We start from the raw sequence: 15,424 nt of genomic DNA, 5'->3' as shown, positions 1-15,424 counted from the left end.
ATTAAAAATACTTGATTTGGTATGCGATTTAAATATTTTGAGTTCGGGAGTCGATTACGTTTGGGGAAGGATTTAAAAATTAAGAAATTTGAATATTTATTTAGTTAATGATCTTTTTATTCCTTAAATTATTTTAAAATTTGAGAGAGACACAATATTTGTTATTTCCAACTAAAGGAGAAACTAACCCCCTAATCGGAATTATTTCTTATATTTTAATCGAAATAATGAAATATTGTCATCCTTAAAAATTAAATAATTATCAATTATTAAACCCTAAAGAAAAAATATTTAAAGGTGACAAATTAGCCAAATTGTTATTGAAAAGGATAAGGACTTTCCTCGATTTAAAGAACGAAGGCCGAGCTTTTGACGTTAATTAAACAACTTGTCCTTAGCAATTTAAATGTAGGATCAAATCTCTACCTTTTCGTTTAAAATTAATGAACCTATTTAATTTTTGTGGTGACCACTTTTTATAACATTTATTTATTCGAAAAATATTGAACAATTATATCTAGTTATTTTAATACCACCCCTTTTAATATTTAGGAATAAAAGAATATTCCTTTTAATTAATTATGAATTTTTGCGTTTGTGTTTCTAATTAATTGTATTAAAGAAATTAATCCTAAAAATACATTACTAAACTTATTTATTTTTAAGGAAACTAAACTAAGATTTTAATTAATAACTAAAGCACCCAAAATCTAAGGATTAATTAAAAAACCTAAGGACTAATTAATATTAATGATCATATTAAAAGATTGAAAAGAAACTAAAGGTTTTATTTTATAATTAAACAAGTGGCAATTTTAAAAGATTCACGAATTAATAATTAAACACATTTAATAAATGAATTAAAACAATTGGAAAGAAACTAATGACTAAATTGAACTCAATTAAAATCCGGAGTACAAATTACAAACTTGCAATGACTAAAATAAAATAAATGGAAAGTCACATCCCAAAGAAAACATGCATATTGTTGGCTATTTTAATGAAGCAAATAGCCCAAAAAATTTACATTATAAAACTCAAAAAATTAGAGAAGCCTTCATTTTTGTCACTTCAAAAAAATCTTCTCATCCAAATTATCTCTAGCCTTCAACCGAAAATCCCAACAAAATCAACCAAATTCTTCATTTGTTCTTCATGTTCATCCATTATTCAACCTAAAAAATCAAGCTTTGATAAAAAAACATAGACCTGGTGGTTTGCTCTTAGGTTTTAAGGTTGTATCTTATCCGCTCCATTGCAAGATGAGATATGGTTTTAACTGTTTAAAATGGGAGATGGATTTGGTAATTTTGAGTCATTTACCTCCAACGAAGGTGGCCTGTGATGGTCAGAATGGCAGTTAACATGATGACTGGAATTTAGGTTTGTATAAGTTGAAGAGAAAATGGGAGAACATAGAATAAATAATGAAAATGATTTTTTTGTATTTTAATGATTATTTTTTAAGTAATCCAAGTTATGACGCCGTCAAAAAATTAACTGTTGAGTGACCAAAAAATTAATGTGTGAGCAACAGTGAGTGAAATAGGAGAGAGAGAGAGTAAAGTTCAATGAACAAGCGTGTAATTTACCCCTTTTTATTATTAAAGAGTTGTAATCTCTCTTGATAATGATAAATAATAATGAAACATAAAAAAGGGGCATCAGTTGCAACAATTTTTGGTTACACAGAGCCAATTCCTGAGAAGGATAAAGACCCATCAATTCATCATAATAACAACAAAACTATAATACCCCAATTTTTTGTTAATGACCAATATGTAAGTTTTAAAAGTTTGATGGCTAAAGTATAGACTTTGCAAAAGTTTAGGGACTAAATATATAATTTTGAAAAGTTATATATTTTGGCCCTTAATGAACATTTTGGCCTAAAACAAAATTTATATATTTGTGTTAAAAGCTATAAAACGTTAAAGTTCGGTATAGAAATCGGATAATCGGATAGAATCGAAATTTAAGCTAATTTGAAGGATATTAGCTAATGTTTGGAAATATTATTCCCCTATTTTGATAAGAGAAATTTAGCTCAAAACAGGGTAATTTTTCAGATTTGGTCGAATAGTGGAAGTTTTAGTGACTAAAATGCAATTTTTGACAATTGTATGGCCAAAGTAGAAAGCCAAAGCCAAATGTTCATTAAATTTGCTAGAAATTTCGTGATAATTTTTGCTCTCCATCAAGCTTTGGCCGTGAGTTTCCATGGTATGGTAAGAAAATTTTTCAAGTTCACTTTTAAGCCTACATGATTGATTTTTTTGATTAAGCTATTAGATATAGAATTAATCTACATGAAATTCTCTATCATTTGTTTTAAATATTACATGGTGACATCCCTATTTCATGAGATTGAAAATTAGGGTTTATGATTTTGAAAGATTGATGGAAGATTTCGATGTTATTGATGTCGGAGATTAAATTTTAAACATGTGTGATGTTTAAAATCAAGTGTAGGATTATATAAAATATTCGACCATATTAGGGTTTTTGAGAACATTGGGATTTTGATGTAATTTGATGTTATTATGATTAGAATAACATGAATTTGATATTAGGAAGTTTAATTCATGCTTGAAACTGAATGGAAATCAAGCCCTAAAAGACTTTTTATATTCGGCCACAAGGGGAAAATTAGGGGGAAAATATTGAAAAATTTCATGTGGTCTGTAAATGATATTAGAAGTGTTCTCTGTGTTTTGGAGATCAATTTGGATCAATTAGGAAGCTTGAGTTAGTAAAAAGGGCTAATATACAAGTTTTGAGAATTGTGAGACATTATTGCATAAATATGATAGATGGAGTTTTAATGCTGAATTTTAATATTAGAAATGCTGGAATTTTAAGTTGGAAAGTTGATTGAAACAAAATTTCAAGTTTGGTAAAGTTTGAGGGTGGAATTCGAAAAGTCTCAATATTATAGGGACTTGCTTTCAAGTTTATTAAATGTAGAAGTATCATTTGGGTAAAATATTATATTGCTGGAAATTTTATGGATATGTTGATTATTTAGTTTAAATGTTGAGTTGGGATCAAATTACAAGTTTATAAAGATGGGTGGTTAAATTCAAAAAGTCTAAGAAACTTTGGGATGAAATTTCAAGTTTTTGAATGTTAAAGTATTGATTTGAGAATTTTATTAAGGATGAATTCTAGAAAGAATTTATAATTAGTGGCTTGATTGTATAAATGGCAAAGTTGAAGGATTGATAATGGAAATAAATATTTATGGAATTTAAGACATATTTCGAGAAGTTTGAAATTTCGAGGGAAGTACAATTTAGTTTTGTATCTATTCAAGTATCAATTTTATTTCTATCGAATTTTATATTTAATCTTAGATTATGTTAGTTCGATACTAACATATAATTTAAATATTTTATGTTATTATATGAAGTTGTCACACCACGATAAATCTAGTGAACCAAATAACTCAAAAAGGAAGGAAAAAGTACATGATTGAGAAGATTGTTGTGAAGAAGGTTCGATAATGAGGCAAATGTGAGTGCATTTAATTTGTATTTATGTTATCGCACAAACATTAGCTTGCGATGAGTCAGTGACGGAGTTATTACGGTAAGCATTAACTCATATGTTATGTGAATTGTGATTCAATCCTATATTCATTTGGTAAGCTGATAGAATTATGGAATGAGTTAAGGATGCTAATTAAGGAAAGTTAATTAGAAATTATGATTAAAACAATAAGTTTCGAAAAGCACAATAAATTATACACAAGTGATTAGATGATGATCTTTATACTGTTGAATTTATATATCAATCTAGTTTCATTTAAAACAAACGTCTATTGATTTTGAGAAGTATACAAAAAAGATATGAATTTTTAATCAATGATAGGTTAGAAAACAGAGCAGCAAAATCTGCTCAAAACAGTTTCTGTAAGTCAGGTTTGAAAATTCGTTATAAATTGCATAAGTTGAACTAAGAGAAGTGTCTTATATGGTTAGATTCATATTCAATTCTAGTTTACAGAGGTACAAATAGAATAATTTTTAAGTATGTATATCAATACAGAATAATACTTCTTTGAAGGTAGTGCAAATTGTCATAATATGAAATTGTGATAAATTTCGTAATAGAATGCGAATCAAAAGCAAAGAATTAAGCTTTAGTTATGTGAATAAAACAAAAGAGTGTATCACTTAACATATACTACACCGGTGTATTGAATAAAACAAAAAAGTGTATCACTTAACACATACTACACCGGTGTATGTGAATAAAACAAAAAAGTATGTCACTTAACACATACTACACCGGTGTATGTGATTAAAATAAAAAAGTATAACACTTAACACATACTTACAAAGATATAAGTAAATAAAATAAAAAAAGTGTAGCATTTTACACATACTTACACCGATGTAAGTATGTACATCTCCCGATATCTTAGTACCTAACAATAAACATATAATTATATTGGTGTAAGTATGTTTTTATATTTTCAAAGAAATAAAAAATCATAAATAATAATATATATATATTAAGTTATTTGTATACAAATTTTATTAAATATATATATATATATATAAATTATAAATAATAGAAGTTTATATTAAGTTATATATGTAAAAATATAATAAATTAGAAATATAATTATAACTTTAATTTATTAACTGTTAACCATCATTTTAATTAATCGTTTATCAAAATAATAAACATAGGTACCAACAGTTAACCGTTTATCAAAATTCGTAACCTTAACTGTTAATCACAAGTTTTAGCGGTTCGATTAGCTAAAACCGTTTAATATTAACGGTTCAGTTAATTAACCTGTTAAATATAATAGTTATACCAATTAACAGTTACGGTTAAGTGTTTCGGTTTTTTAAACACCCCTACTTATAGATGCTTTATTTCGTTTCAATTTATTTTGCTTACATATGATTGTCTTCAATTTATTTTAGCCTAATGGCTCTGGCGTGCATATGGGCATTAGTTTGATTTCCTTCAGCTGCAAATAAAATAAATTATCTTTCAATCTGGATATAACACGTGTTACCATCTGATTTGAGATTAAATTTATTAAATTAAATTAAAATTATGATCAAATTAATAGAATATATAAATATTGAGGATCAAATGTGTAATTATATCACTTTATTAACCGCCATGTCAGCATAATGATAAGTGACCTAATTGAATGCATTTAAATAGTTGAGTGAGACTCTATTGATATAAAATTTAAAATGGTGGTCAAAATAAAAAAGGGTTATAGTTAGATGGTCACTAATATAGTTTACCCAAGAACATTATGCTTTGCGGCAAAAATAAGCTTAAAATATAGAAGGAACAACTTTAAATATATGATATTTTCAAAAGGCTTTAGTAAATAAATTAGATATAAAATTATTTTTTAATTTTTTATTTGATATTTAGCCAGAAAAAAAAATTAAATATTAATTTTTATATTATCAAGTCATCTGTTTACCAGATAGTAGAGTGATTATTTTTTTAAAATGAGAAATATTAATGACAATTTTATTAAAAAATTGTAAATTGATAATATTTTAATGACTAATTTTAATTATTTTTAAAATTTTAATGAGTAAACAAAAAAATTACGGCTAAGGAAAGGCGCTACAAGAAATGTTATTATTTTTTTAATATTACGGGTAAAAATATAACCTTAAACATTATTATTTATACAAAAAATGTTATTATTAGACGCATTATCGGGTTTGTTAACATATCTGATAAAACATTAATTAAAACATTATTTTTTATACTGAAAATGTTAAAAAATATTAATATTTTAGATAAAAATAACAATAATTTAAGTATTTTTTTACTGATAATATTAAGAAAATAATAACGTAAAGCATTTATTTAACAGTAAATTAAGGCTGCTTAGGGCAAACTTCCCAGAAATTACTCCTAAATAATTTCTAAACATAAAGCCATTTGCAAAAAGTCAGCGAACATAAGTCTGATTCATCGCCCATCAAAAGAAACCATGGCAAATCCTCATCATGAAGCACTCGAGTATCTCGACGTCCTTACTAAAACCGGTCAAAAAACCGGCGTTTCCAAGCCCAGGTACGTCTCTTCATTGTTCTGTAATCTTCACTTGTAGCTTCTGTAAATTGGGTTATCAAAACTTTTGTCAAATATTATGCTGCTTCCTTCAAAATGGTAGTGATAAGTCAATTTTTTTTTTATTTCTTTCAATCAAACCCTAAGTTTTTGTGGATTATGAAATTGAACGATTTCAAGTGGGTGGGTCGGGGTTGCTTTTGGTCATTGAAATCGGAACTGGGAATTGAAAAGTTGCAAGCTAGAGATAGGGAGACATGCTTTTGATATGAAAGATTTTATTTTAAGTATAGTTTGGTAAGGTTTTGATTATATAACTATTCTTGTCAACCAGGGAAAAATTCTGTTTGGAAGGATTTTTTTTGTAATGCCAGAGATGCGAGTTTGGTCTTGATTTCTGATTTTCTCGGACATTTTCAGAAGATACTGATTTTCATACTCTTAACTAAAATATAAGTTGTTAATTGTACATAAATGACATGTGTATATAGCTTTGAACGTTGAGAGTTAGTTATTCATTTCCTTTTATTAAATTGAAAGTTGTGTATCTTGCTTCTTTTTGTTCTTTTCATTTAATTCATCTGGTCATATAATTAATTGGCTTTAATAGTTATCTTGTTATGATGTATGCATTGCTTATGATTTTTGTACAGGGAGGTCTCTATAATGGTAGTTTCTACGTACTGTGTGTTCCTTGCAGGGGAGATGTCCATCGTGATGGGGATTACCATCGAGCAGTCCATGTTTGGATTTTTTCTGAGAGTACACAGGAATTGCTTCTCCAAAAACGTGCTGACTGCAAGGACTCCTGGCCAGGGCTGTGGGATATCTCCAGTGCTGGCCATATATCTGCTGGTGATTCATCACTGATAACAGCACAGTAAGTGAATCCAACTTCACAAGTCTATGATGCTGCTTCTTTCATAAGGTTTTCTTATGCATTTGAAGAACTGTTTATGTTTGTAATCTTTCTGTCTGTTTCATGCAAAGATATTCTCCCCATATTATTGTTTGTCATTGCTACTTTGTTGTTGTATATACTTACTAGATTTGGTTAATATATTTCATTTAAATATCTAATTGATAGTTTCCTAACTGATGTTAAACTAGTGGTTCCTAGAGTCGCCAAAAAACCATTTTGTTGGGGAGTGAGGACATCCGAGCCATTTTTTCTTTTTAAATCCCAGTCCTTGAGCTCAACTTGATACACAGTTAAATATTAGCACTTTTTAAAATATTATGTCTTTCCTTTTATCAGTCTAAGGTAAGTCATTCAAGAAATTCATTCTGTCCATTTTCTTTATTAGTGACCTATTATAACTAAAAATTCTGAAGTAAAGGTCCAAAATTAATTTTGAATATTATTCACAATGTTCAACTTATCTAGAGCTAATTTTATCTTATCTTATGTCTACCTTAGTGATGCATTCTTAAAGTACTGTGCTTTAATGGTAGTTTATAGTTATGCTCCCTTATTTCTTAGTAATAAGAACTTAGTTTGGCTCAAAAAGTAAAAACGATTAAAAGAAAGAACATAAAAGAAAGGAGAGAAAATCTTAGTCCAACCCAAAAAGATAAAAAGGGAAACCTTTTTATATTTTGAACTTTTATTCAATCATTTAAAATCAAATATCAAAGTTCGTAGGGTTTAAGGATACTAAATCAAAAATATCTAAAATTAATTGCATGGAAAAATTAAATTTAAATTTTAATAAAGAAGTTTTTAACGGCTTTCGGAAAAGGGAAATAGAAAAAATTATTTGTACTAGATATTATATTATGGTTAATTTTTGTAACCTTTTTTAAATGACAATATTCCCATATAAGCATCTTATTTGCAGACACTTTTTAGATGACTCTGCATGTCCAAAACTTTATGCAGATGACCAGCCTGAGCCTTGGATACATAGCTGAAACTAAGAAAGCTAGGTTTGTGGTTGTCTAGCCAAGATAGTTATTTTTTTTGCACCTAATTGCAGTGAGTAATAACATTGTCATCAATGATTGCTGGTGGCCTAAAATGGTGGACTTGATAATAATGGGATGACCAGTGGATGGTAGCTAGCAAAATGTGTGGCCAACCCCTGGTAATAGTAATTTGAATCCATTGAGAAATCGCCTAATAATTTTCCCAACAGAAAGTCACCTTTCCCCCTAAAGTCTAAGCTTTATTTTTTTGTTTGACCAAGCAAATAGATCATTTGACCAAATCTCTTGTATTACTAAAAAACATAGGAAAACATGAAAATACATTCTTCAAGCTATATTTTGCAAAAACAAAGCCGTTTGATATTGTCAGCTAACAGCTTGGACCAATCATCGCAGGAAAATTGGTGATTACTTCATTCTTGTGAGTTAAGACTGATTGCGTTTAGTTCCTATTAAAATGAAGATACTCAACATTGAGTGTTTTCAGAAATATGACTGTTCTTATTTAGCTTAAATGCACTATCATGGTAATTTCCATGATTCCTTTACCAAATTTGTGTGTTTGCACTATCAATTGTTTGAATCCTTTTAATCTTGAGCTGTAGTGTCATCTGCTTTGGGATTATAATGAGCTTATGAAGTGGTTTTACGGAATCCCTTCTACGTTAAATCTTCAAGACCTCATGGTCTTTAATACGAGAAATACAATTTGAATTTGAGCGCATGGTTCATAATGCTTTCTAGTTCCCTTCTATTCCTAACAACAACTATATGGAAGATGATCTTATTGCCCGTTCCTTTGTTAGCAACTTTCAACACAAGGAATTCCCTGGAGATTAGTATCTATTTTTTTCTCCCTTGCTAGGCCCAATTTTTCAATCTTCCCCCACATTTCTTACTTGGTGAACATATTATTATCAGAAAGTTTTCCCTTTGTTGTTGATCTGGTCTTAAAACGCAATGCTTGCTAAATATCTTATTGATTCAGGAGGGAGCTTCAAGAAGAACTAGGGTGATCCTCCCAAAGATGCATTTGAGTTGATCTTCGTTTTTCTTGAAGAATGGTTAGTTGATAAAATAATTTTTTCTTTTGGTGATATTTACTCTTCTCCTTGTAATGTAATTGGTGGTGGCTGAATAGATGACTGTGTTTCTTTGTTGGTGATCTTGGCAACATATTCTTTGGTTTTTATGTATTGATAGAACCATTGGAGCATTAATTTATGGTGCTAATGCTATTGCTGTCTTTCTGAATTCAAGTCTATTTGTGTTAGCCTGGGTTCAATTTTTCAATATACAATAATCATTTGGAATAAATTTACTAAGAAAAGCATTGTTATAGTTTTCGTTGTAAATTCATAGTTGTATTGAGTTTCTTTTTCTCAGAGAAGAGTGTTTTGATCTATTGTTTTTTCTGAGGTATCCTGCATCAATCCCATGCAATGATTAACACCATCTAGGCATTAAGTTTTCACCTGGTCAGCATCACTTTCAATCTATCATTATTACCATTACATTCCATGTTTATTTCTTGGAATTTTCTGTTTAATTGATTAATTTTAGTATTGTTGGTACGGTTTAGTGGTTTTGTGATGTTTTTAGTTTCCTTTTGACTTAAAAAATGCTGTTTCGTCTGATTGCAGTGTCACAAACAATGGCAAATTCATCAATAATGAATACAGCGATGTATACCTAGTAACAACTCTAGATCCAATTCCTCGGGAGGCCTTTACACTTCAGGTAAGGAAGTTAATCATTATTCTCAGTTGAACATCTCAACTCATTCATTGTTATTTGATATCTATATACCAAATTCTGTAATTGTTTTCTGTAACAAGTACTTTCGATGTCTATAAAAAGTTGAGATGAACAATAACAGTCAGAAGTATCATTCAACATTGCATTGGTTTTCTTTTCTAATTTTCTTTTTGATGGAGTATGGATTAATTTTCTTTCCATTCGAAAATTGTCCAGTGATGACGAAGTTGACAAGAGTGAAATATCTAGGGTTAGATATGCTTTATCATCTCAAGCTTAAACATCACTTGTAAGGAATGAACATATGGAATTTAACTCCAACACTGAAGCCCTTCTACATGGTAGAGATACCAATTCTTGCTTGTATATCAATCTATTTTCAAGCTGCAACTTTTGTGACTAATATTTGATTAGAAAGTTCCTTGCTGATCTTAAGTGATATCTGAGAAAAAAATGTCATTGATGAATTAGTGGAAACCAGTTGAACTTATCTCCCCCCCCCAAACAACCAACAAAAGGGAAAAAAAACTTCCAAAATATTTTGGAATTCTGAAGCATTAAGTACAATTTAACTTTTGGTGCCTCTTTTAATGTTTGATCACACATATTTGTAACTTGTTAGAAAATCCATTTTTTATGGTTAGTTTGAGAACCTATCAGGTATGCACAGATTTGCAGCAGAATCCCTATTTTTATGTATATCATTATAGCTCTCAGGTCTTTATTCTATAGACTGAGGTCTCATTATATGGATTTCCATCTTTACCGTGATTGTTCTCCTTTGAGTTGGTTTTATATAAGGCTGTTGATGGTATGTGGTACTTAATCAATAGTTCATTGTACATTTTTTACAATCATATATGAAAGTCATGCTTTGAAAACGTCAACGGTGAATGGTAAATAGGGAATAGTGAAAAGTAATGTTTTCTTTCTATAAAACTATCTGAAAATGTGAATGTTTATTATTAGCTTTTTGTTTGATGACAGGATACTGAAGTCTCTGATGTAAAATACATTTCTTTTGGGGAATATAGAAGTCTCCTAGCTGAAGCGGATCCTAAATATGTTCCTTATGATGTAAATAAACAGTATGGTCTTCTCTTTGATATAATTACAAAAAGGTGAGCTAAGTAGGCCACAGCAATTCATCTAAATGTCATATTCATGTTGACCATTCATGTTGTTGTTAAGATTTCAAATTCTTGCCTCAGGTACAAAGAGAACAATGAGGAACGCAGTCAAGTTCTACTAAAGCAACTTCGTCGTTATGCTCCTGTTTCTCTGACGGCAGAGGTTCTTAACTTTCTGCAATTTTAATACTAGCTACTCTGCTTTTCTTGGTTGTTGTAACTATTGATACATCTCAATAACTTATCTGCATGTTACTGTGTTCCTTGTGGCCAACTTCCACTATTTCATATTCATTCAAATATTGTATAAATATAACAGTCAGACCTTCCTAGCATGTATTGAATTATTTACCAAATCTATTCCCTCATTGCAGTTGACAGGGCTTAACGATGCAGACATGGAGGCTTTGGTATTACTTATTAAGGCTGCAATGATTATGGATGAAATCTTTTATTTGCAGGTGCATATGAGTAGACAAAACATCACACACAAGTACATATAATCACACAAACATCTGCTCTGGTGTTATAGCATTTCTCTATAAGCCACTAGCTAGAATAGCATTGTTGGTTTATTATGGCACTAAGAAGAGAAAATTTGTGCCATTGAATTGATGGTCTAATGCAAAAATTGACAAGAACAAATGCAAATAACTTTTACTTAATATATACGGATGAGTTGTTTTTTAGTTGGCAAACGGAAGACGAGTTCATAATAACAATGATTTGCTAGTGTACTATTACAATACCGGTGGTTTTGATTGATTTCTCTCCCAACGCTTCAGCAATATTCTTTGAGTTATCTAATTTACTTGTTGCTTCTTTTGTGAAAAGTTGTTTTCAGTTCAATGAATCAAGTGGTATTATAGATGCAATTCAACGTTTCAGGTGATATTACAGGAAACTAGGAAAGACATTATGAAGGCATAAGTCTATTATTCCCCAGAAAGTAAATGCAAAAGATAACTTATATTGCTAGTTTGGAATGGTAGAATCTTTCTTGCACTAATGGCACGACCTTGAATAAATTTTAGATAAGAATGCATCATCTAGTAACTTGCGGAAATATTTGGACGGACATATTTAGGATGCAATTCAGATTAGAAGTATTCATTATCACTATAGGATTTTGAGCTGGTTGCAAAGGGCATGCATGATAGCCATTGAAAATGAAAATTTTCAATGTTCTAATGTTTCAAAGTTTACTATTTTAGAAAGCACAGTGTTACAAAACATAGGTATCTAAGATTTACTTAATGAATTAAATCATTAAAGAAAGTTTTATTATTTGATTACATGAGCCATTATCCTAGCTAAGGCGGGTATTGGTTGAATATGCCCTGTTAAGGGCTGTTTCTTTCTGGTTTTGTATCTCTTGAGGGAGATTGGTTTGTATTACTTTGTTATATTTGAGTTTAATGAATCCTAGGGCACTCCTTTCCTCCTTGTGTGGATTAAGGAACTATTGTTAAGTTCCGTTAATCACCAAGGGGGTTTTATTGAGGCCTTTTATTCCTATCAAAAAAAAATTACATGAGCCATTCTGTCCATTTTAGGCTTTTACCTTTTCCTTTCACGTCTATTTCTTTAAAATACTTAATATAATATCCAGAAATATCTGATCAATAATTAATTTGCATCAAATACCAAGCAAATTTTTACAAATAAAAAAAACTCGGCACTTTATTTTTCCAAACTAAAACCTCTACTTGTTTTTTAGTGTTAAATTTTTCAGTATATCAAATAGCATCTTAATCATTTTGCTGATGTAACCTTGTTTTAATGAATTATTGTTTCCTAGTCTAAATTTGTAAATATTCTGATTTTATGAATGTTTTATCTAGTTTTACTTCATTTTTATTGCCATAAAGCACCTAAATTCGTTCACTTGGAACGGGAAGTATCAACATGGTGCAAAATTTTGCAACCTTAATTGTAAACACATTCTTAATTTTAAGTTATTGTGGAATTTTACAAAATTTCGCTATCATAATGTAAATGCTTAATTGTGATGGCATGATATTTTCCTTTGTTCTTTTTCACCCCAAACAATCAGGTGTGGTACAGCAATCCAGTTCTAAGAGAATGGTTAAAGGAGCATGCTGATGTGTCTCAATTGGACAGCTTGAAGTGGATTATTTAATTAATAAGAGTCCATGGTACGTCTTTCTACTTAGTTATTTGGATGGAATGTCCCTTTATCATTGATAATTCTTTCTTTATCAACAGGTCCTGCCTTGATGAAAACGAGGCATTCTTAACAACTGCAGATTCAGCGATAAAGCTCCTTCCTGAAGCTACGAAGCCCATCACTGGGTGGAAGGGTGTACAGTACAGAGTTGCATTTCCAATGATAAAACCTTCTGGTGCAAACTTCTACCCTCCGGACATGGACAAAATGGTAGCACAGAAAATTTATCATGTGCTGCAAAGATTGTTTTCGATTATACATGTGGCTATACGATAATATTTCCAGTTTAGCCATCTAGTATTACTTTTAAAATGGGACAGAGATTGACAAGTTTCATCTTTGTCATAGGAATTTGAATTATGGACTAAAAGTCTAAACTTGGACCAGCAACAGGATGCAATGAGTTTTTTCACTGTTATTAGAAGGCACAGTCAAGTAAACTGGGACTCTTCGCTTACAATCATATATTTGATGGAACACATCTTTCAGCAGGGTCTACTTGTGATCTTTATAGCATTGCTTACTCCCAAGAGTATCATTCTTTCCTGACAAGAGCTTCTGATCTGTTGCATAAAGCTGGGGACCTTGTCAGTTCTCCTAGGTATGAATATGACAGGTCTTTGTTCTGCCTTGTTTGTTTTCATACTTTGAATGCTATTACCGTCAACTAATATCTCTTTGGTTGCTTTACTTTATAGTTTGAAGAGGTTGCTCCATAGCAAGGCTGACGCATTCCTTTCAAATGACTATTATGACTCTGATATAGCTTGGATGGAGTTGGTTAGTTGTTGCTAAGTTTTTCTTTCCACTTGTTCAAGGTGCTTTTTCATGTTTAACATGAGAAAATTTTGAGCACACATTTATTATGATATGATTTAAAATAATATCATGATAAGAGATCAAACATATGACTGCCACTTGAGGCAATTTGCTCAAAAAGTACTTTTTTTTATAGAATAGTGGCCTCATTAAAAAACCCCTTCTAATCCTCCATGTTATGCGAGTAACATGAAGGATTAAGTAAGAAGGAATAGAAAATTTTATTCATAAAAACAATAATACATAGGTAGAGCCTAACAGACTCCAAAACCTCCAAATGAAGAACATAAGACTTAACTCCAAAACCTTACAACACAGAATATAACATTTCCTACAAAACAACATAACCAATATAAACCAAGAATCACCCTATCCCATCTTTAGCTAGTTTATCAGCTTCCCAGTTTGCCGCCCTCAAAATATGCTTTATAATAATATCCTTATCTTGATGAGGGGACTACTTGTTTATAAAGCTAGTTTAATTGTTTATGAAAGGATTTGTTTATTTTTATTTTCAATGTACAAAGTAGCCACCGATTCTCTTGTATCCCTACAACTTTTTTTCTCTACTTAATTTTGATGAACTCACTGGTTCTCTTTCTTTCTCTGTTTGATTTTCCTTCTCTAGGATTCTATGTTGGATGTCACCATCGGTCCGTATGAAACATATGAAGATTCATTGTTTGGGTACAAGGTAATAAATACTTGTATGAAAACATGTATATTTTCCCCCTTAATCCTTTTTATTCAGCATTAGATTGTTATTGACCCTTTTGGAAAGTGAATCAAATAGCTGGAAAAAATATATTAATTAAATATGGATTCTTCTTAAAGAATCCCTACAAATTAATGTATCCCAAAAATTAGGAACATCTTGTAGAAATTAGAGTAATTCTCTGTATTTTCTTGTTAATTCAATAAGACATATTGCATCTTTATATATAAAAATTATATCTCTAAATTAGGAAACTCTAAGTTAGAAAAAATACTAATCCTAGGAGATATGATCCCTTAAAATAAGGGATTGTAAAAAAAAGAATATTTACAGAATCCCTTAACTGAAGGGATGGTAACAGCGTATATATTTTTATAATTCCTAGACTCCCCCTCAAGCTGGAGATATACATTTATAATCCAAGGTTGAATAGGAATTTATTGAAAACAGGCTTTGGCAAAGCCTTAATAAGAATGTCTGCAATTTGTCCTTCTGAAGGAATGTATGAAAGGTGGTTGTCTTTTTGTTAACTTGATCAGCAATAAAATGCCTAGCAATCTCAACATGTTTTGTTCGGGTATGTTGAACTGAGTTCTTGGCAATCTGAATGCCAGATTGATTATCACACAAAACTTCAAAGTGATCCTCCTGATTAGTGCCAAGTTCTTTTAGTAGTTTAAGTAGCCAAATTCCTTTGCATATTTCCAATGCTAGTGCTAAATTCAGCTTCATCACTACTTCTTGAAACGACTGATTGTTTCTTACTTCTCCAAGTTGTAAGGTTACCCCAAACAAAAGTGCAATAGCCAC

The 15,424-nt window shown here is 30.3% G+C and overlaps 1 pseudogene; it reads left to right on the top strand.

Annotated features, from left to right (window-relative positions):
* Positions 1–5,914: 5,914 nt before the first annotated feature.
* Positions 5,915–15,424, top strand: part of LOC120203033 — a 29,488-nt pseudogene continuing 19,978 nt past the window's right edge.

Source organism: Hibiscus syriacus, unplaced genomic scaffold (genome assembly GCF_006381635.1).
Source record: "Hibiscus syriacus cultivar Baekdansim isolate YM2019G1 unplaced genomic scaffold, ASM638163v2 tig00009013_pilon, whole genome shotgun sequence".
Classification (NCBI taxonomy): domain Eukaryota; kingdom Viridiplantae; phylum Streptophyta; class Magnoliopsida; order Malvales; family Malvaceae; genus Hibiscus; species Hibiscus syriacus.
The sequence above is the reverse complement of the archived record's forward strand: the minus strand, read 5'-3'. Positions and strand labels throughout refer to the sequence as shown.